General features: G+C 41.9%; 1 protein-coding gene and 1 non-coding gene across 2 annotated transcripts in view; one reads left to right on the top strand and one right to left on the bottom strand.

Annotated features, from left to right (window-relative positions):
• Positions 1-26489, top strand: part of col25a1 (collagen type XXV alpha 1 chain) — a 155930-nt gene that overhangs the window by 7486 nt on the left and 121955 nt on the right. The window lies entirely within an intron of this gene.
• On the bottom strand, positions 3411-3483 carry trnar-ccu (transfer RNA arginine (anticodon CCU)). The gene has a single exon. It is a non-coding gene; the product is annotated as a tRNA-Arg (tRNA).

Genomic DNA, 26489 nt, shown 5'->3' with positions numbered 1-26489 from the left:
CAGTCTGATTGCAGCTTGAGCTTTTCCATGTAATGATCACTTCCACAGCTCCAAAAATGGCAAATCCTGATTCAGATTGTAGGTGATCACAGAGAAGCTTTCTATCAGTAGAAGAGCTGGTGACACTGAGACAAACAGTGATCGAAGGTCAGCAATCTTTAAGTGCTCAGAAATCAACCTAACACCAACAGTACTCAGATGGGCTGGACGTATAGTACCTTTCTACTCAACGTGAGCACTCACAGCACGTTTTAAGATGAGTCTCATTCGCCCAATCAGTCACTCACTCACTCCGTGTCTTTCGAAAGGATGCCTTGACACATTACTTTTGGAAAAAGAAGCCAAAGACACATACCTCTGTTTGCATCGGAGGAGCTGAAGTAGAGTAGGCAAAGAGTTTTAGTTCCGGTGTCAAAGTGAATCTGTCACCATCGTGCATCTCCATCCTAATAACGCAAGCTCTGAACTCATTAAGGAAAACTCAGAATGCTTAATTCCTGTGTCGTGTTCCTCTTTCCAGAGGAGCAAAGTATGGGATGGAAATGGCTCAAGACCCGAAGGTTCTGCGGTGGGTCATTAAAGCTGCCCAGAATATTACTGGCACTCGGTAAACTGCGATATCGATGAGCTGCAGAGCCCAAAGGGAAGCCAATAAGATAATACCTACCCCAACCACAGCTTGTTCCCAGTGCTCATATCTGGCGATCAATAGAAGTATTCCCTGATGTAACACTAGATTTCGGAGCAGTTTCTTTCCTCAGGTGGAGAGATTGATGAGTTTATCTCTAACACTTGACTACAAATAATCGCTGTATTTTTCTATTTTTCATTCATTTGTCTTTTTTCTTCTCAGTAGCATAAAGGTATTACATAAAGAGTTTTTCTTTTGCACACTGAACATGCATTACTGTGTACAGAGAGGCTCAAACATTCAAGAGATGTAGAGAACACTTGAGGAGGACTTTTATTTCCAGGGTTTTTTGTATATTTCAAGTTCAATTATTTACAGTGGTTGTAAATATTTATTAGCGCTAATAATTTGAAACGCCCGCTCATCAATTTTTAAACCATGTAGTTTCAGCACAAACAAGCAGGCAGTCCCTCAAGCTATTCAAAGACAGCGGGGAATCAGGCAATTTGTCAAAGTGGAAAAAGTGATGGAGGCAAGCTGGGTTTGCCCAGCGGCTGGCCAAATGATGCATGCTCCCAGACTCCCCACAGGGTACGCCAAGCATTCGGTTGGATCAGACTGTTGTGTTTCCCGTCCAATGGGCTGATACACCTTTTCTGGGTGTTTCTTAATGTTTATTTTTACTGCCTCTTCTTCTAGGTTCATTTTAAGATATCATAATGTCCCGCATCAAATCCTCTTGGCGTCCTTGATGACAACCAGTAAACAGAGGACTTGCGTACTGTCTGGCGGCTCTTACTTCTCTGCTAAATGTGAAGTAAAAAATGAGTCATGCTGTAGATCGGGGAGGGTAATAAAAACACTGAGCAATTATTCCAGCCCTTTTGCACTCACTTATGTGCTATTGCACATCTGTGAACACAACTGGACAGCAGAATATGCTGATATCACCCCCCTCGGAGTACAAATATGGAGACAACAGTATCACAGAAACATGCCACCACAGAGCCTTTGTAGCTTGGCGATCGGCGCTGGGAAATATTTTTATGTTATTATGTGTCCTTTCTCAGTTAAGAAAGGAAGAAAGCGTGGAATAAAATGAAACGAGGCCATTCATTCTTAATCTCTGTCAACTGTGATGTTAAAAACAGCGTGGAATGCGGTTTTCTAATTACAGCTTATGTAATACTATTTTTCCACAATATTTATGATTACTTTTCCCGCCCTTTAGCATGCAATTAATCTAGAACACGCAGTGAAATAACAACAAACAGTACGGTGCCCCACGCGGCAGCTTGCCAGATTTAGCCTACCTGTGAACGTACATGCGTGTACTGCATCAATGTCAGCGAAGGTGAATCGATACGCAGAAAGTCGCTTCGTCGTCTGCTCAGACGGTATTGCTTCGAGAGAGCCCCTCCCCTTCTATCTGATGAAGAAGAGGGTAGAAACAGCTGTGTAAGCCACAGTTAAGGCTTGGAAAACCCAGCAGTAGACAGACAACCCTGTGCACTTTAATTTAATTGGCTGGTCATACGATACAGTTCAAGCAGGCTAGACGCCTCGTTAAATGGTAATTTCTGACAGCTTGATAAACGGCATTAATGCTGCGTGGTGGCCTTAAAATAGGCCTCATTTTTAGTCTTAAATGGAGGGACTAAATTCAGAAGTTGAAGACATAAATATAATAAGTGCCCATCTAATTGCTTTTCTTCTGTCAGCCACTTTGAAAACCTTACAAGCTTTTTAATACTTTGAAAACTTGCTGTCAGGTTATGTGTAATATTAGGAATTGCTTACAAGGGTAAAGACAGAGTGATGCATTCATGAAATAATTTTATTTGTTGAACCAGTCCCTCACACAGTCAGAAATCAGCAGGAGCAGGTATTTTGACACATTGTGAAAGGCTGCAAAACATATTGCAAAAGAACAAATGTGGGTTCGTACTTCTACTAGCTGGTTTATTACTATATCATGGAAAATAATCATTATCAAACTATATTATATTTTGGAATCACAAATGTAGTGATCACAACAACAGTCACCTCGAGGTACTTTATACTGTAAGGTAAAGAGCCTACAATAATACAGAGAAATCCCCACCAATCAGACGACGCCCTGTGAGCAAGCACTTGGCGAAAGTGATGAGGAAAAGTCCCTTTCAACAGGAAGAAACCACCAACTGACCCAGGCTCAGGGAAGGGCGGCCATCTGCCATGACTGCTTGGGGGTGAAGGGAAGGAGACAGGACGAAAGACAAGACAAGCTATATACAATTCAGTGCTTTTAGTGATGTACTTTAGACATGGTCAAGATGACCTACTGAAGTTAAAACCGAGGAAGGGGCAAGAAAGGTGATTTGGTTCACTTCAGAGAACGATCTCAAAAAGAGAAAATATCCAGTGAGTGGTTGTTCTCTGGACAAAAAGCCCTTCTCAGTGACATTACAAGTCTGGAGAGAAAAGCCAGACTGCTTTGGGTTGATAGAAAAGCAACAGGAACAATCTTCTATTGTCATATTTAACAATAGAAGATTGTCTTGGTGTCCTGGTCTGATGAGTCTCAATTTCTGTTGTAATATTTGGCTCTGAATTTGGCTTGAACAACATAAAAACATGAGTCCATGCTGATTTGTATCAAGTTCAGGCTTTTGCTGAGCTTCATCCAAACACCACAGCCTATCTGAATACTGTTGATGACCATATAGTTTAGAAGACTGTGCTTAATTTCAACCAGTTTAAATGGTGAGGGGATGTGAGAAATAAAGGACTGAATCATCACCCCAGATGGGACTCGAACCCACAATCCCTGGCTTAGGAGGCCAGTGCCTTATCCATTAGGCCACCGGGGCTCTGTCATTGGCTTCCTGTAATAACGATAGGTGGCACGAGGCAAACAACTGCATAATGGTGCCTTTAAACATATGTGTTACAGTGTACATGTATAAAAGTCATAATGTTTTTAAATCTGTCCACCAATTTAAAGGTAAGAGTAGCACTCTCTTTGCTCTGGTGCACACTGTTGATGATTATCTCCGCTGAATATGCCATTCATCTGGTTTCATGCTGTTCACTCTGAGGTTGATGGGTTGCTTCAGTGCATGCGTACAGTTGTTTTTGTTAGGTTTTAATGAATCCGCCCCACTGAGTGGAAATGTTATGAGATTGTAAAGCAGAATACCTCGTGCATATTTTATACGTCTCACTTGTAAACATGAAAGTATAAAGTTCATTTGTGCCCACTGTAACATCAAGCTGATGCGTTTTTACAAAAAGCCTGTCAAGTTGCACTTTAACTGTTTTCTAATGTTTACATGTTTGCATGTATTAATGTCGGTTTTATTATTATAGACATTACCGCGTTTGTGATATTAACTAGATTACTTGTTCTATGAGTTTTTCTAAAGTGTGCCCACACTTTGAACTTTTTTAAAATGAAGAATTTGCTTCAAGAAGAAAGCAACAGCGATGCCTCGCGTGTAATGCTTTAAATCAAATCCAGCTTTTCAGACTCTATCAGCCATCGTGACGTCATGCCGAGCTTTGTCGGGATCCAGGTTAATGAGCCACTTCCCATGAGCCCTGCTGCTATCTGAAGCATCTCCAGTTCTCATGAGTTTCTCGTACCGGTGCAGCAACCCAAAATTAACTCTTCACCAAGACTTGACTTTGTCTGTATGTTGGCTTGAACTTACCGCCTGCCATGGCAGTTGCATGGCAATTCAGCCACAGAGTCCACTGTATAACGTCAACATATTCTAAAACTTGAATGCATATTTGTGCCATGAACCTGTCGAGAAGTGCACTCCTGCAGAATATCATACTTAAATGTTCCGCTGTGCGTCAACGTTTACTCAAAGTTCAATCTTATGCTTCTGTTACAGATTTGCAGTTGTTTAATTGATGTCATTTTTCCTCCTTTTCTGTGAATTGTAAATATTTACTGTTTCGTAAGTGCACCTCCGAGTGTTCTCGCTGCTTTGAGCGCTGTTTCATAAATGTCATGTTTATAGCTTTGATGCTTGAGCAGAGTAAGACTCAGTCACAGTGATGGTTGACGAGTCCTTTTTATATACAAAAAAATCATATATATCCACTTTATGGTCATAATTCAGTTAGCAGTGTGTTGTCAAGGTTATCTCCACTGTGAGTCTGAACAAAACAAATAAAGCCTTTTGAAGACTTTCCCTTCACAGGAGATTTACCAGGTGTCAGGTTGACTGATCTGAGGTGCTTCAGGTAGAGATAGTGTCTCACTGTTAAAAATGGTAAAGATGTGAAAGGACCCATCACCTCTTTGCCCTTGAACTTCAAACAAATTACCTTCCCAGCATGCTTCCCACCTGCGCTGTTACTGTGAAACATTTTAATAGCTATGGTGGTGGTGGTGGTGGTGGTGGGGGGATAAATAAAAGAAAAAAATAACGGAGAAGAAACAGGAATTAGCAGGAAGCTCGTTTCGGCTGATTAAATGGAGCGTAACGCTAGTATGTTGTGCTGTGGGATTTGGTACCAGAGATAAGATGACTTATCCAAATGCATGTGCAATCTGAATTTAAGTTATACGGAGCATTTCGTAAACATACTGACACGCTAATGACTCGTTCAGCACCAGCATGCGTTTGCTGTCAGCTCCCACAGACTTTCATGTAGCATAACAAATGAGAGGGAAAGTCTTTCACATGTGTGGGTTTCGCGGATCCCCAGTGTAACATAGACTTGATCATATACTTGTTTTCTTAAAGCAGTTAGTCATGCGCTGTTGGCTATCCCACCTATGAACTGGGAGGTACTTTTTTTTTGAGGTGGAGGTCAGTTGGCAGGAGCTGGCAAAGCATCTGCATTACCCCAAATGTCAGGGCTCATATGAGGGTGTAGGTTTCATCTGAGTGAGAACAGGGAATAACACGACATAACTCAGTGGAACTCAAGATTTAAACCAAAGAAACACTGAGTCCCACAGGAGCCGGTGTACTCTTGTGAATGTCAAACCCATAAATCTACATTTTGCCAGCGCCGGATCCAGTTGCAGTTTGAGACCGTGCTGCTAAATTAAAAGAAATCACTGAAAATTCTTTATTATTTCATATTTAATTCTCCGCTGAGGTGGATATTAAAGGTAAAGGTAAAAGGAGAGTATCATATTGTCTATTCAGCAAAGTCCTCTGAGACTTCCTAATATACAAAATTGGATGAAAACTCTTCACCACCCTTAACGCTCTATACGGATTGCATTTCTATGAGCAGTGGCAAAGCAAGACCAAAATCAGTGAGTTGGATATGAAGCTGCAGTACCTCTGAGAAGTGTCACGTGAAGCAGAGTACAGTGCTGACAGAGGCCATACGGCATCGTTTTAGGTTGCACATTTGCCCCGCGGCTCTGATGTTATGGTGGCAGGCTCTGCTGAATAAATGCGATCTCTGCACAGGCTGTGCACATTCAGTCATTTTTAATAGCAAGTAACATTATTTGTGGGCACATGCGAGCTTGGAAGCTGACTGAGATGCTCAGGGTGAAAAACAACATCTTGCAAGTGCAAAGGCCGGTGTGAGAACTCGTAGAAGGAGGAAAAAATTATATACCTCTCTCTCGTGCTGTATCGTTCTCCTGACACTCTACCCCAGGTAGACTACTCCCCTCTGGCCTGTTCTCAGATTAGCATGTGTTGGCCAAAGTCAACATGGAGAAGAGTGAGGAAACAAGTTCTCATTCGCACTAAGGTTGCTAATACCTCACCATATCTGATGGCAGACTTTGAGATGTGTCACATGGACTGAAATAAATTTAAATCTAATAAATACAATGAGTGCATTATTACTTTTAGCTTAGATTTCTGGAGGGTGGAGACTAATAAAGTGCCTCTAAAGAGGAAAAGGATGTCTGGAGTTTGTGTGAAAAAGAAAAGTGTCAAATATTTGGACTGCACTAACTGTCTAACTCTCAGAAAACTTCAGGAACAAATAAAAACTCACGTGCAACAATACACAGCGCGTACCTGTGCATATCTATAACATAAACGCCTTTCCATTACAACGTGTGGTTTTTCCACAGTCAACCACTAAAGTACCCATAAAACAAAGCTGAGGGGGAAAAAGTGCTCGGCTGTGTGCGTCTGTGGCGAACACTTGTTGTTGTTGAGTTTTCCCATGGCAGAGGCAAATAGCTTGTAAAACAAGTTACGCAAAAGTCACCAAAACATCATCACGGCGCTGCTTGCCACCGCTTGATGTCAAAATTGGGTCATGTTGAAGGCCCTTCCCAACCCGCCCGTGTTTAATTGCCATGTGCTAAAGAATTTCCCATGTGCACACAAACCAGTCAAGCCTGGTGAGACCTAATAATTGTTCAGTCAACTCTTTGTGCTGCTGTCTGCATTCATGCTGCCAGATTTCCCCCCCCCCTTCTTTTCTCCGAATGATGGCGGCACAGAAAGATTCGATACTTGACGGGGGTTATCTGCTCAGCAATCCCTTTGCTACATGAAAGACATGTTTAGCTACGTGGTTTCCGGGCCAGGAGCTAAGCTGTCTTTTTACAAGCAATCTTTGATTCACAAGGGACATTTATCCCTTCCTTTCCACCAGTGTTCCCCCTTGTCTGCTTTGTCCAGTTGCCTCTTTCTTCCTCTCAAAGGCTCTCTGCAGCTTCAGCGAGAGGAGCATAGGGACACAAGCTTTTTAGGGTCTACTGAATGGATTTATCGACTGGGTGAGGCAAAAAATAAATAAATAAATGAATAAAAGTGACCGAAATAAGCAGCAATGAGAAAAGCAGAACTGGTGAGGGGAAAAAAATACACTTTGTTTAAACCAGAGCAGCTTGTGTGTGCGTGCTGCTGATATGGATTTCCCCATGAGAAGGTTCAGGTCCCCAAATTCCTCCTCAAACAGGCCTCAAAAAAAAAAAGAGATTTATTTGGCTTTTTGCCTCAGACTTGGAGGGAGAAAATGGGAAGCAAACTGGGGTTTTTAGCATGCGCTCTCCAAAAAGGGTTTTCTGTGACGCTTCAGAATGATAAATTATAGAAATGTCTTTGGAGGCCACATTAAATGGTTCATGAAAATAGCAGGCCCTCTGAGAGTTAACTGTGCCTTCTCTGTTTAGCATGCTTTGATGATGGTAAATGGTATACTGTTCTATCTGCTGTGACCAAATGTCCAAGTCCTGAAATGGTTTCATCCTGAGGACTTTTGCCTTAGCGTGCCTTCTCTGTCCTGAGTACAGCAGGCCACCGGTGTGACTTGTTACGCTTGGTGTGGACTCTCTGGTGACACAGTTTCGTTACAGGTAGCTGGGATTTTACCTGCGCTCGCCAAATTCATTAGAGGCCTCTGAAACTCTAAACATGCCGCTCAGATGGAGCAGGTCAGGTTTTGCCCATTATTGATGTCTACAAATATTGAATATGTCGGTTAGGTCTTGTAGCATGGTTGTTGCGTGTATGTGTGTAGATGTGCGTGCAAAAATTCAAGCTTGCGTTAGACAGACCTTTTGGCTTGACTCCTACCTTTCATAAAGAAAGCAGCCCCTGTCAGACGCCCAAAAATCCCAGGCTGGAGATGAAACAGAGAAGAGTGTGTGTTGGTTTGCATATGTGTGCACTGTTTATGTGTGTACCTGAGTCCTGTACATCTCTGGCTTTCCTGCACCCCATACTGACATTTCCAACGGGTGCTGGTGTAAATAAGGTCGTCGCCCACAGCAGGTGTGGGGAGCAGTCCCGAGAGCAGGGGAGGTCTAAGCCCCTTCAACCCTAGGCCGCAGCGAAACCATCCTGGAGAAGTCAATATTTGCAGTCGGTATCAAAGACGGGCCTGTTTTTGGTATCAAAAACCAGGCTGTACAGAAGAAAGCTTGTCCATGAATTCAGATGTAACATCTCCAGCAGATCAACTGGTGTTAAATACGTGGAATTGTTTATGAAATCAGCATAAATTCTCTATTGTTAGAACGTGTTTTGAGATATTAGTTGTGTACTTTGTTTTTGCATTGATTTAAATGGGACTCTTTAATCTATTCATAATCCTGTACGACTGCATGTAGTAATATGTAAATGTAGACTTTGAACAAGATCAGAAATACGACTCCATTATTGCACATGTTGCTCAGTGTTAAATGGCGATATGAACATAAGACTGCAAGCTATTTTAGCTAACTTTACAATGTGGTAAAATGTGATTTTTGTAACAAATATATGATTCGGATAAGACGTATTTTTTTAACTTAAAAAATGAGCTATGCAGCTAAAAGTAATAAAATTTATGCACGTTATTAAAATACTTTTGGATAAAACTGTAACATTCTCATCAAGTTGGGTGCTAAGATCTAAAGGTGCAACTTATATGGGCTCTGTAATTAGCTAAGGAAGAAACCCCTTGGCTCCAGCATCATGTGTACTAGTCAGTCACGCTAGTAGCTCCCCTGCTTTAGCGCACTGTATGCAAGCTAGCATGCCATCTTGGTAGAATGCTAGCACCTGTGCCATGTACTGGTTTATACTCAATATAATCAAAGACAGTGAATTTACATTAACAAACAAGAAGTATGTATTTATAATCAAATTTTGTCTGCTTTTGAAGCTTTGCTAATAGCTAACGAGACGTTAACTTGGTCACCATTTTGGATAGGATCTAGTGAATATGGTCCCAGTCACACAGGCTTAGAGGCTAGTCTGCAACCATCTGGCAACCACTGATCGTCAGGGGAAACATGTGATTTTCCTAGCTGGTTAATGAGTGGTTGCTGGAAGTTCTGGGAACCACTTACCAACCAGTTAGGGAATACATATTTTCCCCCTCACAACCAGTGCTTGCGTCATATCTAATATAGCAAACAGCTCTCAAGCATTACTGGAAGAATATGGGGTCAAGTTCTAACATATGCTTTTCTAAACAGGCAAATCTTGTGAACTTGCCATACCAATCATAGTTTGTGTGCACACTGTTTTTGCTGTGGAGTCTGTTGTAGGTACATTCCAGGTTTTGTCTTTTATACAAAGTTGTCTGCTAACTACCAGATTTTTTCCAACCTGATTTTCTTAAACTGTTCGTGCTTTTGCCTTATGTGGCACTCAGCAGCAGGTCAGTGATTTTCTCTTTGTAGCACGTCTTTCCTTGACCTGCTGGGTGTTAGAAAACTTTCTTTACTATTTTGGGTGTACATTTCAAGCCATTCACACCAAGGCATTCACAGGAGACCAGACTGCAGTAGTGTATTGGTCCATTCCTCCCTGTCTCTTGAAAGTGTGTGGAAAAACACTTACATGGCTTTGCTTTGATTTGCAGTGTGTACAGAGGGGTTTCCATCACAGACTCTCTCATGTGGGCCACTGGTCTGGCTCCTGTCTGCTCATTGAAACCCTCCTCTCAGGGGGGTTTAAGACAAGACAGTGCCTTGACTTTATCACAGACCATCTCAAGGAATTTCAAGGTTGCTCATCCTCTGCAGTGGAAGAAAATCTGTAAATGTACTAAAGGAGACAGATTGCTTAGTAATAGGCTTCCAGTATAGCAAACAGACACAATTACCAAAGCATATTGTTGTTGATGTTGGAAAATGCAGCTGTGCACAGATTCCTAATGCAAACAGGCTCTCAAAAGCCATTGCTCAATTATACAGTTGTGAATAAGACCGCATTACAAACAGACAAGTTCTGGGTAACATTTGGTGACACTTTTTTACAGTCCAGAATAAGGGCTGTGTACAGCATTAGCTTTTACACACCTTCTTTCCTGAGACACAAATCAGCCACACTTGAGCTTTAGGGTTCTACATTAGCTTGTGGTAAAGAAGCCAAGCAGGGCACTGCCAGCCCAACACTCCTGTGTTGCAGTCTTTTTAGTGTCCTTTTATAGTCTCCTTCCTTCCTCCTCACACTCCACAGTCTTCCGAGAGGCCGTGCAGGCACGATGGGGAGTAAGGAAGTCAGCATGCTTCATTAAGTGAATGTGGCACACCACGCATGTCACTGAAAACAACAGAGGCTCTGTTCAGGAAAGAAATGACACTTAGAAATAATAGCAAGCCAGAGAACTGCCTTTAAGGAATGGCTGATGGTTATGAGGCCTCCAGCTGTGCTTTGCAGATTTTTATTTTATATAAACAAGCTGGAAGTGTTGTAACAGGTATACTTCTTTTAATGGGACTACTTCAGTAGCTTAAGCTTGAAGGCACTGAATTACTACACTTTATTTCTTGTTGTTATTTTGTAATTAACTTCGTATGTTCTTTGCTTAAACCTGGATTTAAACTAGTTCTCCTTAAAAACAGATCTCTGTGCATCAAAACAAAACCAAAAAAATCAAATCCAAATAATGCCCTTATACTGTAAAATGGCTTAAATGTAGTTTCACGTCTGCAATTCATTTAAATTAGTCCTATCTTCATCTCTCCAGCTGCCTGCATTTTCCCACAGTCTCCCTCAGCATCTCGAGACCCATTCGCTAGCTAGCTAGTTAGTTATCTTACAATGGGACAGTGTCTGTCCACACTATCCAAGTAAATGCTACCTCACGCAGAAAAGGAAAAATCTGCTCTTCATATATAATAAGCGAGGGCGCCGTTCTGGTGAGTAAGGTGTAAAAAGAGTTGTTTTATCACAGTGACTGGAGGACATTGCACTGCCACTATTAGACGCTAGCTCTTAAAGCTAAACATTTACATGTTAATTGCACTTAGAGCCACATAACAAGTTTTCAGCCCAAGTAAAGTTACTTTCCCATGTGACTGCTCTGCTCCTTGTTTATTCTCTCTTTGACTTAGCTTAGCTAGCATTATTAGACATTTAATAATGTGTCGCTAAGGTAATTGACTATGTGCACGAGACAATGCTAACTTCCTGGTTTGAGAGCGGCTGTGGGGTTGTACATTTCCGGTAGCTTTACTTTGCGGTCAATCGCTACTGCGAAGATATACTCCAAAATCATGTCCAAAACTCGAAAACGGAAAGATCGCATTAAGTTACAAAGAGCAGAAGGTGGGAACACTCACCACTGTTGTGTCATAAAAAATCTAATGATCAATTTTGACGTTTAAAGCGTTTAGATCGATTAGTTGTTTACATCACTCAACACAAGCAGAACTGCATTACTGCAGCAGAAGACACATCGTCCACATTCAGAAGCATCTCTGTATAGTGACTGGTCTTATGATTTAAACAGGCAAATGTTCAGCATTCAAACTACAGGTGAAGAATAGTCAAACCAGATGTTTCCCCCGTTATGTCGATATCAGCTAGTCAAGTACACACCTACACAGCATGTTAACAAACCGTGAAAAAAGCCACACAAAAAATGAATGATTGCTGGTAACGGTTTCTATACATTAGTATTTACGAAGGGTATGTTGTGACTTACCTTAAAAATTACAGTGGTCCCTCGCTAATAACGCGGTTCACCTTTCACCTCGCTGTTTCACGGATTTTTTAGTGCAAGTTTGCATGCTTTTTTTTTACGTCACATTGTGTCCTGCGTCCTGATCGCTGCAGACGATCTCCTCCGTGACGTCTCTCCTGTACAGTACAGAATCGCTGCATTGATCGCTAGCAGTGTGACTCTGAAGTGCAGTACTGTATGTCCACGATGTCCACCAAACGTTTTGCACCGTCAAAAAATAAATTTGGCTACTTGATTTCACCTATCGCTGGTTATTTTTAGAACATAACACCCGCGATAAACGAGGGACAGCTGAGAAATATAACATTTGAATCCCTTTTCTCTTTTGCTCTGAGGCGCGGGGGAAAAATATCGACAAGTCGATGAACATCATTTACAGATATATTGGGTAAATGCCCAAGACATCTATAGAAATGTAAATCGCCACTTGATTCATTTGCTTAACTTGTTTTGGACCGTAAACCAGGCGCGAATAGGACACCGGAAACAAAGCTCCCCACAGGAGTTTCCGCACCGGAAGTAGCATATGCTAACGTGCACATAGTCAATTGTCGCTAAGTAATGTGTCGCTAAGGTGTCATACACTGAGCTAGCTCTGGCAGGCTATAGTCCCATCCTTCAAAATGATAGCTTGTGTTTGTTATGTATTAAATCATCACTTTCTGAATCACAGTTATAGGTAACATGTGTTTTTTCAGCTGTGGTTTATCAAGCATTACTTCATAGGTACTTTACATTTGGTTTAAGATGTTGCTAATCAGCTAATATTTAATCAAGAGCAGAATAATCCTCTTTTGTAGATAGACAAGCTAGTGAACTATATATCCTGTATGGCTGCCAAGATGGGGGATTAACACTCTTTCTTTAAAATTATTTGGCGGTTGGGATCAACGTCAGCTAAGCTATCAAAAGCCTAAGTGCTGATGAGTTGATTAATGTGTGTTATGTGGCAAAGGTTGCCTGCGTGCTCAGTGTATACTCATGTTCATTTCAAAGACATTTATTGAGGAACAAAATACCCCAAAAAACTGTTTCCTCTCTCATGTTGGGTGGGTGGGGGGGGAGGGGCCATTTCCATAAATCACATTTTTACTATTTCTCACATTACATTAAATGAGTTATTAATATTTCTGTGGTGTCATACAGAAACATCCCCACATTCAGTGCGCGAGCAAGCAGGCAGCATTTTCTCTGCTCTTTGTGAACAGACTCGAGCGTGGGTGTCAGGGGGGTCTTTTATAATATATCGATGAGATTAAACGAATCCTCGCTGACAGGTGCGTGTCTGTTTCACCTCCGGGGTGTCTGTGCTCGGGGCGGGTGGGGATTAGAGAAGGTGAGGGTGTTGGAGCTGTGCCGCAGGGCCTGTCCCGGCTGCTGCTATTTAGCCAAGAGAGCGCCAGCGAAACAGAAAACAGATGACAGAGAGAGGGGGAAGCTGAAAGGCTGGCTTGTGTGTTCTTTCTGTTCTGCGTCTGTGTTTACCCTTGAGGGGTGTCAATAGGATGTGGCTACCATATTGTGCGCCGTATTACCCATGCTGCAGCATGCTGTGTCTCATTCATTGGCACTGCTGTCCTGGCTATTTTATCACCACTGTTACATGCTGTAAAAACGCACACTGACTCATCACTTATTTGTGTCAAAACACACCTCACTATGCAGCTGAATCGCTGCTCTGCTTCAATGAACGAGTCTTTTTTTTGTTTTAAATTGTTTACCTGTGAGACTGCAGTTTGTGCCGTGTATATAAAAAAGCTTGGGGAAATTCATCTTCGGCTTATCCTGCAGAAACCCATCTCCTTCTTAAACAGTCACTCCTGTGCTTGCTTAGAACATTTTGACAGTCCGCTCGCAGCTGTGCAGTGGTCCACATCAAAGTGGCTCTGGCAGAGACTGACAGTCTCAATTAGGACTTGTGTGCCACCTCGCTTTTGCACAGGCTAAACTGGCTCCTGCCCAAATCTTGCTGGATCATGTTCTGTTTTTTTGAGGGGTTTTCAAATGATTTTATGTAATGTTTTTTTTTCTTTTTTCTGCTGCCCTAGAGCCAAGACCCTAAGGTCCATATCCTTTAAGGTTCTACACCACTGGCTGCAAGAATCCTGCTGGGATATTTTTTTTTTCACCAACCTGAAACAGCCTGGAGTGATTAATACCCAGGTTTGTTTAACTGGCCTGGCAACTATTGTAGATTCGGGCACAGGAACAAGTGCTATTATTGTGCTATTAGTACTATTATTATTACTACTATGGAAGATGTGCCCTGATATGCCCTAAAATGCTGATGCTCAAGCATTTTTAACCCAAATGCAGTGAACATTGTGTTCCAATCAGTGCAGTTTTTTTAAATTGATGCAGCTGTCTGATATTCAGCAGGCTACATTCAACAGTGTCTGATGGCTTAGGTCCAGGTGGGACTGACCTTAGGTCATCACACACTTGCACACAACACCTCGCCATCGCGTCAGCTACTCAGTGCTGACAAGCTTTGCCAAAGCCAGGACATGCACGCGGTTGGGTGGGCAGGCAGACAGACAGACTCTGCTGTCTGGCACAGACAAGGCTCAGAGACAGACGGCTGAGGGATGTTTGATGACTCCCCGAGCTCATCTATCAATCACCACCTTTCCAGACTCTCAAGGCTCTTTGGAGATGCCACAGATACCATCCTCTGACGTCAAAACTGACAAACAGAAGGCGAAGATGGGGTAATGGCGGCTCGCTTGTTTATGGTCTGGTGCCCTTAGAGTGAACAAGGCCTCTGACCCGAAAGAGCTCTCATCAGAACTGTGAGGCAGGCAGCAGAACGGCACTTGAGACTAAAATAGTATGAGGGGGTGGAGGCCATGAGATTTCTGGCCATCTGTTGTGATGCTTAAATCCCATGGAGATGGTGCTGAAAGAAATCCTAACAATACTATTTGCAGTATCTGCATTATGATACACACTTGAGAAACTTTGCACACAAAGTTTGGAGCTTTCAGTTTCGTAACAAAGAACAGAAAGCGATTTTTGAGGCATTCTCGGCTGGAAGAAGTTGGCTACAGTGGGTGCAGGGAATGAAATGCATGTTCTGCAATGCAACCCTTACAATTCTTGGAGTACTGGTGAGGTGGCAGTGTGAGTGGGATTAGTCTCCAGCTGACTTTAAAATCCTGAAAACAACCCCGGTGCACTCTGCACACCAGGTCATTTCAATAAACACCAGTGTCAAATTTGTACCTTTAAAACTGCGTCAAATAAACTTGACATATACATTTTCAATTGTTCGTGCTGGTGCGCGCAATATGTAATTTCCCCAAATGGCTCTTAAGTAAGCAAACTTGTATGAAATCTCTCCGTCAAGAAATGCCAAGAGTCATAAGTGTCACTGGTTGCATAGAAGATGAAGTGTCATTTAGTTTTTTGCCCAAAACCAAAATAAAACGTTTGCCTTGTTTGAGCATATTTTTCTTTTGCGCATGTGGTACAGATCTTGGCTTACAACGCATTTTGTAAATCTTGTGGAACCACGTTCTGCACTGTGCCTCGTAGCTGCAGGGACACAGATTCTCTTCCTCCTCAGCAGTCCAGCATTTTCCCCGTTGCATCTTCTCTTCTTACCGCTGACAAGTTACCAGCACCGTCAGGCCAAGACACACTCTTATACCGTGGGATTGATGGGTGCCAATGGCTTCCTCTTCTGGGAAACATTTCCTCGAATAAAGGCTTGCGGTGAAATGTTTACAATGTGGGAGCTATTAGCAACCTTCAGGGAGAAACAACCCAGCGTGGTGTAATCAATACTTCTTTTGTTTGCTGAACCCGGACATTCAAACCCCAGAGACTTCAGCTCCCCGGCTATATGGCTCATGGCAAATTTTGCAGCGAGGCAGCTGCTTTGTGCATCTGATTTAGTGAAGTGTAATACTAGAGTTTTAAGAACATGTAAATGGGTTTACTGATGGTATCTAGCTTAGCACTGAGAACATGACTGTAATACTGGAATGTTCTAATCAGATTCTTGTTACTAGCACCGAGCTAACCGGAAAGATAACCGGAGACACGGCGTGTATTAAACCTTCTATGTCTATAAATGCTGTCAATTGAAAGTATGATCCTCCGAGGCTGACTTTGTGCAAATCTGGCCTCAGAAACAGATCTCATGAGGGAATATAGGTGATAATGGGAGAGATCAATGGAAAAAAACCATGAGCTGAATACTTCTGCATTGGTACCCTAAGCTGAGCACTGGCATCTCTCTAGCAATCCCTATTTGTGACAGCTGCACATATGTACAACATGCTCATTTCCGTGTGGGGACACATGCATGTAAGTCATGTATGCCCACAAAACCCAGGATACAATCAAGTGAACCAGATCGGTCCCCAACACCTGCTATTGGAATTCGAGGATCAACACTCACACTAGCAGCTGATTCCCCTTTTTCTCTCACATCCCCAAATGAATCCGGATGATTGATGAGTTGAACACATGCAGAATAACTGTTTATCTCAGGCATCATCTCCCACCTCCTTGAAATTAGTTTCCCATCTACCTTTGTTTAATTTTGTTTCACGCATGCTCTTAACTACATCTGCACTATAAAAAACCCAAATAGCCACGCACCTGTTCTTGCTTTGGCTCACTCCAAAGTCCACAACATTTGGTCTAATGCAGAAGTCTTTTGGGAGCTTCTGTTGTGCCTGTCAAATATCTCTTAGCAATGTAGGGATTTTTGCTTGTGAAAAACTTTTAATTGCAATGCAGACTTTTTTTTTTAAGGATTACAAATAAATCTAAAGGTGTTAAAGAAGCAATTTCATGGAACGGCGCAGAGAGTTCACACCTGCTCTTAGGTTTTCAGGAGCCACATGGCTTATGTTTAATGAGGTAGTCATTGATTCAGTCTCTGCAGGAAGGTTGCCCGCCTAGTTAAAGCAGTACAATTACCCTGAATGTGATTTTATTCTTCCATTCACTCTCAGTAAAGTCATTGTGTCAGGGTCAGATTGCAGTTATGTGTGTAAGAGAACACTACAAGACAGACTGGATTTCAGCACCAGGTATTCAATAAAAATATGCAACACTTCCAGTTAATTAATTAAATAAAACGTGTTGCAGCCTTTGTAAATTATTTGAATTAAACCTGCTGAAGAGGTTTTGTAAAAGCTGTTTAACATGCTGATCTCTGCCAACTAGGCGCGGACAGCTGTGAACATGAGCGCCATAACAGTAGCTGTCGACTTTTCCTTTTTTAGCAAACTTGAGTTTTTGATGCTACAGCCACCTGGAGCCAATATTCATTTGGCCATTGGGCCATCCAAGTTAAACTGTAATTGTAACTGCAATTAAATCTAAGCAGTTATGTGCAAAAAATATATAGACTGTATATATCTTTTTTTTTAAATGACAGATTAGCATGTTAGGCTCGTCAGATTAAACCATTGATCGTAAATATATAAAGGAATGCAAGTTTATCCTTCAGTCAGAACTCTAGTTTTACATTGTGCCACTAACCTTTTGTCCTCAGTAAATGATGGATACCGTTTCCCTTAATCTTTAGAGACATGTCTCCATCTTTTATTCTTTTCTTTTCCATTTACCACTTGCAGGCAAAAAGTCCAACATGGTTGCAGAAAAGCCAGCCTTAAAACCGTTGGTCATTGTCTAATGATCTAGCTTTTTAGAAATGTATCTATATTAGTTAACAAAGGCTGGTAGACAAAACAGTAAGTACTGGCACATATATCTGCTACCTGTGCTGCCCAGAAAAGTTAGACTAAGTTGGCAGCTTCTTCTCAGATTGTCCTTCCCCTTAATGTAATTTTCTTTGTTTGATGTTAACTGCTCCTCTTTCATTTACTTAGCAATGTACACTGTTATTGAATGTCTGGTTGAGTGTCTGAACTGTGCACTAGTGCCAAATCAATCAGCAGGCGGTCTCCAACACCTTGCAGCTGTTGACAGGTGGTTGGCTGGTGTATGACCCGTGTTTAAAAGAACAAAGCACATGTGATTATTCATACAAGTAAGGCAGATATGTGCTTGTTTACGGCTTTTCTCGAAGCACAACAACCCTACAGAGCTGTGCATCAACCAAGTGATATTTTGCAAAAGAAACTCTGGGTCTTTCTGGTCCGCCCTGCAAACGGTACCAGTAAATCCCTGTGTTACTTTTAATGTATTATGCAAATATTGATATTTCAGAAATGAGTCTTAAACGTTCCCCTAACAGAGCTCTAAGTACACTGTAAACAAGACCAGAATAATTTAGCCAGTTATGTATCAACAAAGCCTCAGCCTTTCGTCATTATGACATAAGATCGACGTTGAAGGTTATAGTCAGTCCTGTCTGTAAACACTGGCACTCCAAGACTGGACAAGGCTACGCTCTGAGTCATGAACCAACTTGGTGTTGTGCTTGGATTTAAAGTTGTATACTAAAGGCAACTAGGGAGAAAGTGCCTGCTGTCTCTGACTGCATTGCGCAGTTGAATACCTCCACCCAGAACACTACCTCATACTGTAATGTGCTGCGACCCTCTTAACTTCTTTATCTGCACAAAATAAGTTGGTTGTTTAAAAAAGAAAACAATCTTTTCATAATAAATGAAGCAACAGCAATGTCAAATAACTTATGTGGTAAATTGATCTGGTAAATATAAGTAGTACACTGAGTTCTTGGAACTACAGCATAATGAAAATACTTCAGAAACTGCATCCTACCAATGCGTACGATTTTACATAGTTAAGAGAATTCTATTTTCTGCACCTGAAAGAGAGCCTGAGTGTGGGTGTGGGTCTGGTAATGAATAAACCACGGGAGCTGATTCAGGAATGCCTCGTAGCTCACCCTTCCAGTCCCGATCCAAGCCAAGAAAGAAAATCCAACGTAAGTAGACAGTGTTTCACCATTCAACATCAGCGGTGAGAGCAATCAATCTGTTATAATCAAGTGACTTTTTAAGCCAATTTGGTAGTACTGGGGAGAACTGTGCAGGTCACACTTGACTTATTGTAGAATTTGATTTCTTTAAGAATAAATGTTTTGGTCTTTTTGACCAGCAAAACTTAGATGCATTTTTTCCCCCCCACAAATTCTACTTGTGGGCTCAGTGTGGCATTCTGAAGCGTAGAGAGAGTCGTCGCGGTAAGGTCGGGCACCGGGCTGTAAGGTTAGAAATAGTGCCCCTGGGACTGCACCGAGTTAGAACTTGGCGATGATCAGATGGGTCTCAGGTTACTACCAGCTGCCCACCCAGATTTGCTGGCAGGTTAAAGTGTCCAAAACCGAATTCCTGCCAACAGTGAGCTCAAGTCCAAGCCCTGAGGAGAGTATTGTGTCTCTGGCACAACCCGATGTTCAGCTGCAGCAAAAGCCTTGACAGAGGGGAGTCTAAGCATTGATACTGTGCCTAGGTTAGGAAAGCCACAAATCAAAGGTACTCCGCCCATGGAAAGAGATGCCCCATAAAATGCTGGAAAAAACGTGTATGCAAAATCAAATATAAACCATGATGGAGAGTGTTTTGAAAAGAACATCTTTAAAGACACATAGGGGATTTTGCAAGTTAGGAAAAAAACGTAGGTTGTTTCTCGTTGCTCTGCATGTATGCTGGACAGCTTATGCACAGTACTGTTGCACTGGGTCTCTAAACAAAAAATGCAGAAGCTGTTGCTGTTACAAAACATGTGTAGAAAGCTTTATTGTTCATGGAGAGTAATGGAGTTTCCCAGCCACCACTCAGTCTGCCTGCACACTGATGTATTGACCCTTGGTACACGGAAACTAATAACTTTAGTGAGATATAGGCTTGATGGACCAAGCAGCAAACCTTTTGTGATTTTGTAGAATTCCTGGGTGAGTCTTCTATTAGCCTGTAGTTAATAGAGCTTGAAATTAAACAGCAAAACTGCAAGTGAACTGTTTCATGATCTTTTGCCTCCTTCTGCTATCCTCGCTTTCTTCGCCTCCTCCTTCTAAAGCAGAGAAGACTCGCCTCCTTTCTCCTTCATCACAGTAAGTTAAATCACAGGTAATCAAGCATATTGTTATTTGATTTGGATTAATAGCCTTATGATGGGCCTCTTTTTTTTTTCTTTTTTAAATTCAAGCCATGGCAACGAGTTGAAGCTCGAAGTCCGGTGGGGGTGTGTGCTGGGTGCCCTTTTGAAGCACCCATGGCCGTTCAATGAAAGGCCAACATTGTCAGCATCCCAAAGATCCCCTTTGTGTGTGGATGTGTTTGATGGGGGGCCTTGTCATCTTCATGAGACAGCATGTTTGACTCACGACGGGAGGGCCTTTCACTACAAACGGCTGTTTGCTCCACTGCCAGCTCTTCTGCCTCTAATAGCATCTCCATGCAGTCAAACCATCAGATGAGGCACTGCACTTGTGACATTTTTAACCATGCTTGTGCCATGTCTCCATGGATAGTAATATCTGTCCGTCAGTTAGATGGTTGGCTGGCATTAAAATTACTCAGGAATTTGTCGGGGATGAATCCTATTGGCTTTCAGACTCCTTTGCGTTTTCTTCTACCACCACCTTGAGAGTGATATTTTAGTTTTTTTAGTGAGATTTTTGGACAGTTAGTAGATATATTACATAGAAATTTGCTTTAGCACTGTCAAGATGTTAACATTTGTGACTCTGAGAGAAATAACTTTTGGATGAGGTGAGATGATATTTGCAATCCCTAGGGAAAAGTATGGATTCCCCCCACACATTAGTAAGATTATGGAAAATATCTAGATAATGTAGGGTGCTAGCTTTGATCACAAATGCAACTGGGAATTGTGCATGACAGTAGACTGTATTATTTTTGCATACAAGCTTGTCACGTCTCCTTTCTGATGACATCTTGAAAGACAATTTGCAGCACTGTTTGTAAGGTTTTTGTACAGTTCCCATCCTGTGATGTATAGTCCGAAGTATTCTTTATTATTCCCATGAATAGTCGCTTCAGTCACTTACCTCACAATAGTTTCCATCCTACCATCCTACTTTGTTTCAGTTAATGCACCTGTCATCGCTTGAACTTGCCAAATGTCACTGAGGTTTCATCTGTATCTGTTTTCTAATCTCTTTTCTGTCCCTTTCCCTCTTCAACTTTAGCATTGTTAAATATATCAGATTGTATGGAAGTTTCTTATGTGACGTAATACTCACATTGTTTGAGAGTTCTGCATCACATTGAATTGCTTGGTAAGTGGTTCCTGGAGGTTGATGGCTTTTGCTAAGTGAAACCGACTGAAGCTAGCACATTTCAAATGGTACAACCTTTGATTTCAAGGCAGATGGTCTCTATTTCCAGTGTGTGTTGCATTTCTCAGTTTCACTACCGCTGTGAGAACAGTTCGCAAGTGTTTGTCGACAAACTGGTGACTGCAGCGATCGGCTAGTGACCAAAGCAACTGCAAGGAGGTTTTCACCAAATGGTCAGGATATCCTGTAGTTTCTTTCTATAGTATAAAGTGCCTGATTTTGTACATTGAGGTGCTGGTTGTTGTGGTACATAAATAAACCTGAACTGACCTGAACTGGATTCAACTGAATTGAATTGAATGGTTTCCTGTGAGTGACTCACCGCCATCTAAGTCTGTGTTAAACAATTAGTTTCACAGTGATTATCATTAACCTCCTGCAACTACACATTATCTGGTCAGGGACCATACATTTTTTACTTACTTGCTTTTAACCTACTGATTGCTAGATGGTGTCTTTTAATTAGTGGTCACATGACTGCAAAACATCAATACCGGACCTGTATTGCATTCAAAGGAGATTTTGGTGTAAATATGGACATGGACGCACTTTTTTTGTTTTCTTTTGCAGCAAAAGATGGCTGTAGCATAATCCCAGGCAAGCCAAATTTAGAGTGGGGATTAAATTGATATAGAGGCATATCAGAGTGTCACAACCGTTGTGAGACAGTCTGTCTCAAATCCCGTCATCTGGAGGTGCTGGGAGCAAACAACTGGCCACTGTGGAATTAAGAGGTCTGCTGGAATCACTTGAAACTTTCATGGAGTTATTTGTGTCTGCCCTGATCCACTTTATTTGCAGTTCAGAGTATCAAGTGTTCGGAGTCTATGCAAGCGTGTGTAAAGGATGGATTTAACAGGGAAGTTGAGATTTGGTCTGTCTTTGCAGGGAGAATTAGTTACGAGAGCAGCTGGTAACCGCATACTCTGTTTAAATTGTCTGGCGCTAAACTCAGAGAGGAGTCCAGCCATTCATTTCGAGCTAGAGCAAACACGTTCAGGTCAGTATCTGCCATCACGGCCAGTGCACTCCTTTTTACCCAACCCCTCTCAGAAGAGGGAGATTTGGACTGTTTGCCTTGAGAGCACATTACTTTGTGTTGAGACTAAAACTGTCCAAAGAGGGGGCCTGTGGGCCAAATTTGGCTCTTAGCAGAAGTTTTCATTGGCAATCCAAAGACTTAAAAAAGTAGTTTTCTTTATTTGGTCTAGTTAAACGTAATTTAGCAATATTCAAAGTGTGTTTTGATTTCCTCAGGCATATTAACAGGCATTTGGGAGACCAAGGAAAATATTCCTAGTTTTACATTTTAAGATTATCAATGACCAGAAGAGTTCCATCCTAAGGGACCCAAAGTATGCTAGATCTCACCCCTCAGCATCCAGCGCAACAATCTTTTTCAAGACCATATATCATTGGATAAATGGATATTTTTCTAAGCTCCAAAGTCATTTAACCTATTGTGCACCACGCAGCAAGCTCCAAGTACTCCATACAAAGTACTTCATATTTGGAACTGGCTGTATCTGCTGGCGAGCACTACTGAACCTAAGAGATGCACAGGCCGTCACATTAATCTTCATGATCTGTAAGACTCTTCCCATCTGTCAGTGCAAGGGCTGCTGTGATTAATGGTGAGGAAATTAGCCCCTGTTTGACTGAGTACACTAAAACTGCCCGATCGACTCAGGGCAGCGTAGAAGGCCTTTAACTAGTTTGTCTTGTGTCACACCGTAAATGAGGCCATTAATGGAAAGGCCACATTACTTGTCTGGTTGAAATCTACCCAAATGAAACTGTTCACTCTTTGCAGTGCATTTCTCATGACTTTGTGTCTCAGACAGTTCAGGTCACAGGGTAATGTCAGATTGTTACATAAATCTTTTTTCATTCGGGCCTATTCAAGTGCACTCCTGTATCTGTGAGGTATGTGATTTTTCTGTGATGCTAAAAGACCCTTGCAGCAGGCACTGAAAAATTCCAGTCCTTTGTTCACTGAACACATTCAGGAAAAAAGGCTCATTTCAAAAGGAAAGTAGAGCAAGAAACCTTTAGCTGCTTCCCGTCATTGCCCCTAAGGCTAAGAGTGGGATTGACTGACAGGGTTTTCAGTTTCAGGCCCCTCAAAGCTGTCAACTTTAGACCTCAACTGCCAGTTGCTTACCACACGGCCCATTGGTAAGCACAGACGCATTTCTTCTTCAGACCGCAAATATTACCTTTCTGTTCTGACTTGCTTTTTGTTGCCCAAACCGCTGCTCATATGGGGCTCAGGGGGCTTGTCCCAGAATTCTTCAAATCTGACAGAGGAGCAGTTGTTTCAGAAGATCCTTTCCCTTGAAAAAGCCTTTGCCACCACTCAATAAAATGCCAGACATGAAACCTCTGCAGTGTTTCATGTTGTACTAACCACCCCACTCTGGTTTTGTAACAGTTACCCAAACTCACAGGACCCGGCTATTACTCACAAATGTCACAACTGAACCCAGGTCACAAACATGTGTAAACTGAGCATGACACTCTGACTGGCATTGGGATACCAGAGCTCCTGATCTTTTTCATCACCGCCATTGCTGACACTAACGACTACGGGTTCTCGAGAGAACTGTAGGGTTTGATTTATGACGAAGTGATTCTGTTACATAGACTATGTTTGCAGCATGTATTTACTCTCCAAGTGCTGTTGCTGGATCTACATCAGAGGGCAGAGTATTGGAATAGATCAGGGAGGATGCTTCATAGGCTGAGTCAGCCAGCATTTACACCTGTTATTTAGTGCCATATTAAATTCATAATCCTGTGTACCATCATTATACAGCATACCGAAACAAATCCGTGGATAGTTTCTTGATCCTTTAGACCAAAGGACAAATACCAATACTGATCGAAAGATTCTTATATAGATACAATTAAGGTCACCCAAATCCTGGTGTTGCATTTAGTCAAGACAATTAAATTATCAACATATAGATAAACACATTTTTGTTTCTTTAACAACACAGCTTTAATTAACGGTGTCTCTGTGTCTTTGCAGTCAGTGCCTTTCACTTGTGACATATAGTGGGCAGATGGTGAGAGTGAGTACAGATGGCTGCCAGGGTTCCCATGTGCCAGCCCTGACAGTGTTATGCCACTGCCAGACAAGGGCATGTATTATATGTTATGGTAGGTGCCATGTCTGAACCAACAGCTGACCCAGCGCTCCTGTTTAGTGCAGCACTCGTCTGGAGCACAGATAGCTTTAAATGTATATCCGTGAATGACAGGCGGTGGTTGTTATCATGAGAACACAGAGTTATTTACTAGCCTCACCTGTGCTGGATGTTTGTGTGGATCCGTACCCAGGCTGTAGCCATGGAGTCGAGATGACGAGAGACAAAATCTCCAGTCTAAGAACTTGTAATTTTCCCACACTGACGTTAAAGTAACCTTTTCATGCCTGTGCTGCTGTTATAATTGCTATGGTGTTAAAATAATAAGTATCCCAGCAACAGATGATGGGATGTCAGATTCTAACTTTATGCAACGCTGGCAAGTGGACTATACTTCTCTTCTGCTTTTCCCCCACTTTAAAAACATTTAAAAGTAATAAAATAGTTTATGAGATAGCCGTACACACAACAGTGTTAACAGCCAGTCATATGACAACAACTCAACACATTTAGGCTCGTAGACACAGTAAAGACTGAGTGTCAGAATGGGGAGAAAAGATGATTTAAGTCATTTAAATCTGATGTTGTTCAAGTCTGGGTTTCCTGAAGAACAGGAAACTGAGGCTGCAGTTCACATAGGCATCAAAACTGGACAGCAGAAGATTGGAAAAATATCGTCTGGTCTGATGAGAGTCTCAGTTTCTGTTGCAACATTTTGATGATAGGATCACAATGTGCCGTAAACTCAAATGGCTTCCACATTTGAGTAGATCTTAATCCAATGGAGCACCTTTGTTATGAAACGGGGGATTCAGATCACAGATGGGCATCCAACAAATCTGTAGCAACCATGTTGGCAGCGCCACCCTTTTACTGTACAAAGGGGATTTGTACAGTAAAACTGCAGCGGTACTAGTCGTCGATTACAGCACATGCAAAATTAAGAAATTTTGTATCCTCTTTTGAACGAACCCATTTGGGTGTTAACAGAGATGCCATCGATGCCATTGAATCGATGGCATGAAGAATGCGTAGGGGTTTGAGTGGTGGGTTGGGTATCCTTAAAGAAGGTGATTTGGTGAACTGTTTGCACCACTGGGGAGATACCGCACATACTATTTTCCTAGTTAAGGCAATGACACCACATGCTCCAAACCTCCAAACCAGGGTTATTTGTTTGTAATGAATTGCCTCGTACTTCCATGCTGAGTCTGGGAACATCCTTTAAGAGCTGAAGTTACCCATATTCAACTATAAATTAAGTTTGGGTGGTCACAATAGACTTTTGTCTCCCTGTTTATGAGAAAGAAAATGAACTAAGTCCTATCTTTATATTCTCTTTCGTTGCTTATCAACCTTGGACCCAGGTTGACTTATGCATGCAAACAAAGCTGCCATCAGAAGAAAAAAGTTTCTTTACATTTTCATTTGTGCCTCCTGTGCACGCCGTTGACATTAAGTGAAATTTTGAGGTCACCCACATGTAACTTGAATAAGTATTGCCTCGTGTGCCAGGAAAACAGATAAATCAAAGGGGGGAAATTCACATTTGTGCACATATACTGTACACCATCCAATTTCCTCAGCTGGTATGCTTGCGGAAAGTACAGTATTTCCACTCCATCGCTATCAGTATTAACTGAAAAACACAGCACGGCTTCATTTCATTTTGTTAAGAAACTGAAATGCTTGCAGCTGAGACGCTGAGAGAGGGCTATTTATTTCTTTTGAAAAACAAATATGTAATGCTTTGTGAATCAATTCTCCAAGTTTCTTTGCCTCTCAGCAGTAGGAATAACTTGTGTGGACAGTTATCCTTTTTCTTGTGAATTTCAATAATTCATAGCCATGAGACTGCTGCTTATTAGCAACTACCACGTTTTAAGAAGCTCCTGACCTTTATGAACTGTATAATGTAACTCAGTTTATTTAATGGCTTGAGGAAGTTTCAGCTACTTTCCAAAATCTGGGCAACAGCATTACAGTATATGTCTCTTTTCCTTCCTTTTCTTTACGGCCAGTTTTCTTACAGTGATGCTCTTTACCCTTGTCAAGT

This window comes from Diplotaxodon limnothrissa, linkage group LG3 (genome assembly GCF_057381915.1).
Source record: "Diplotaxodon limnothrissa isolate DT_005_m linkage group LG3, D_limnothrissa_male_GT1.1, whole genome shotgun sequence".
Classification (NCBI taxonomy): domain Eukaryota; kingdom Metazoa; phylum Chordata; class Actinopteri; order Cichliformes; family Cichlidae; genus Diplotaxodon; species Diplotaxodon limnothrissa.
The sequence above is the reverse complement of the archived record's forward strand: the minus strand, read 5'-3'. Positions and strand labels throughout refer to the sequence as shown.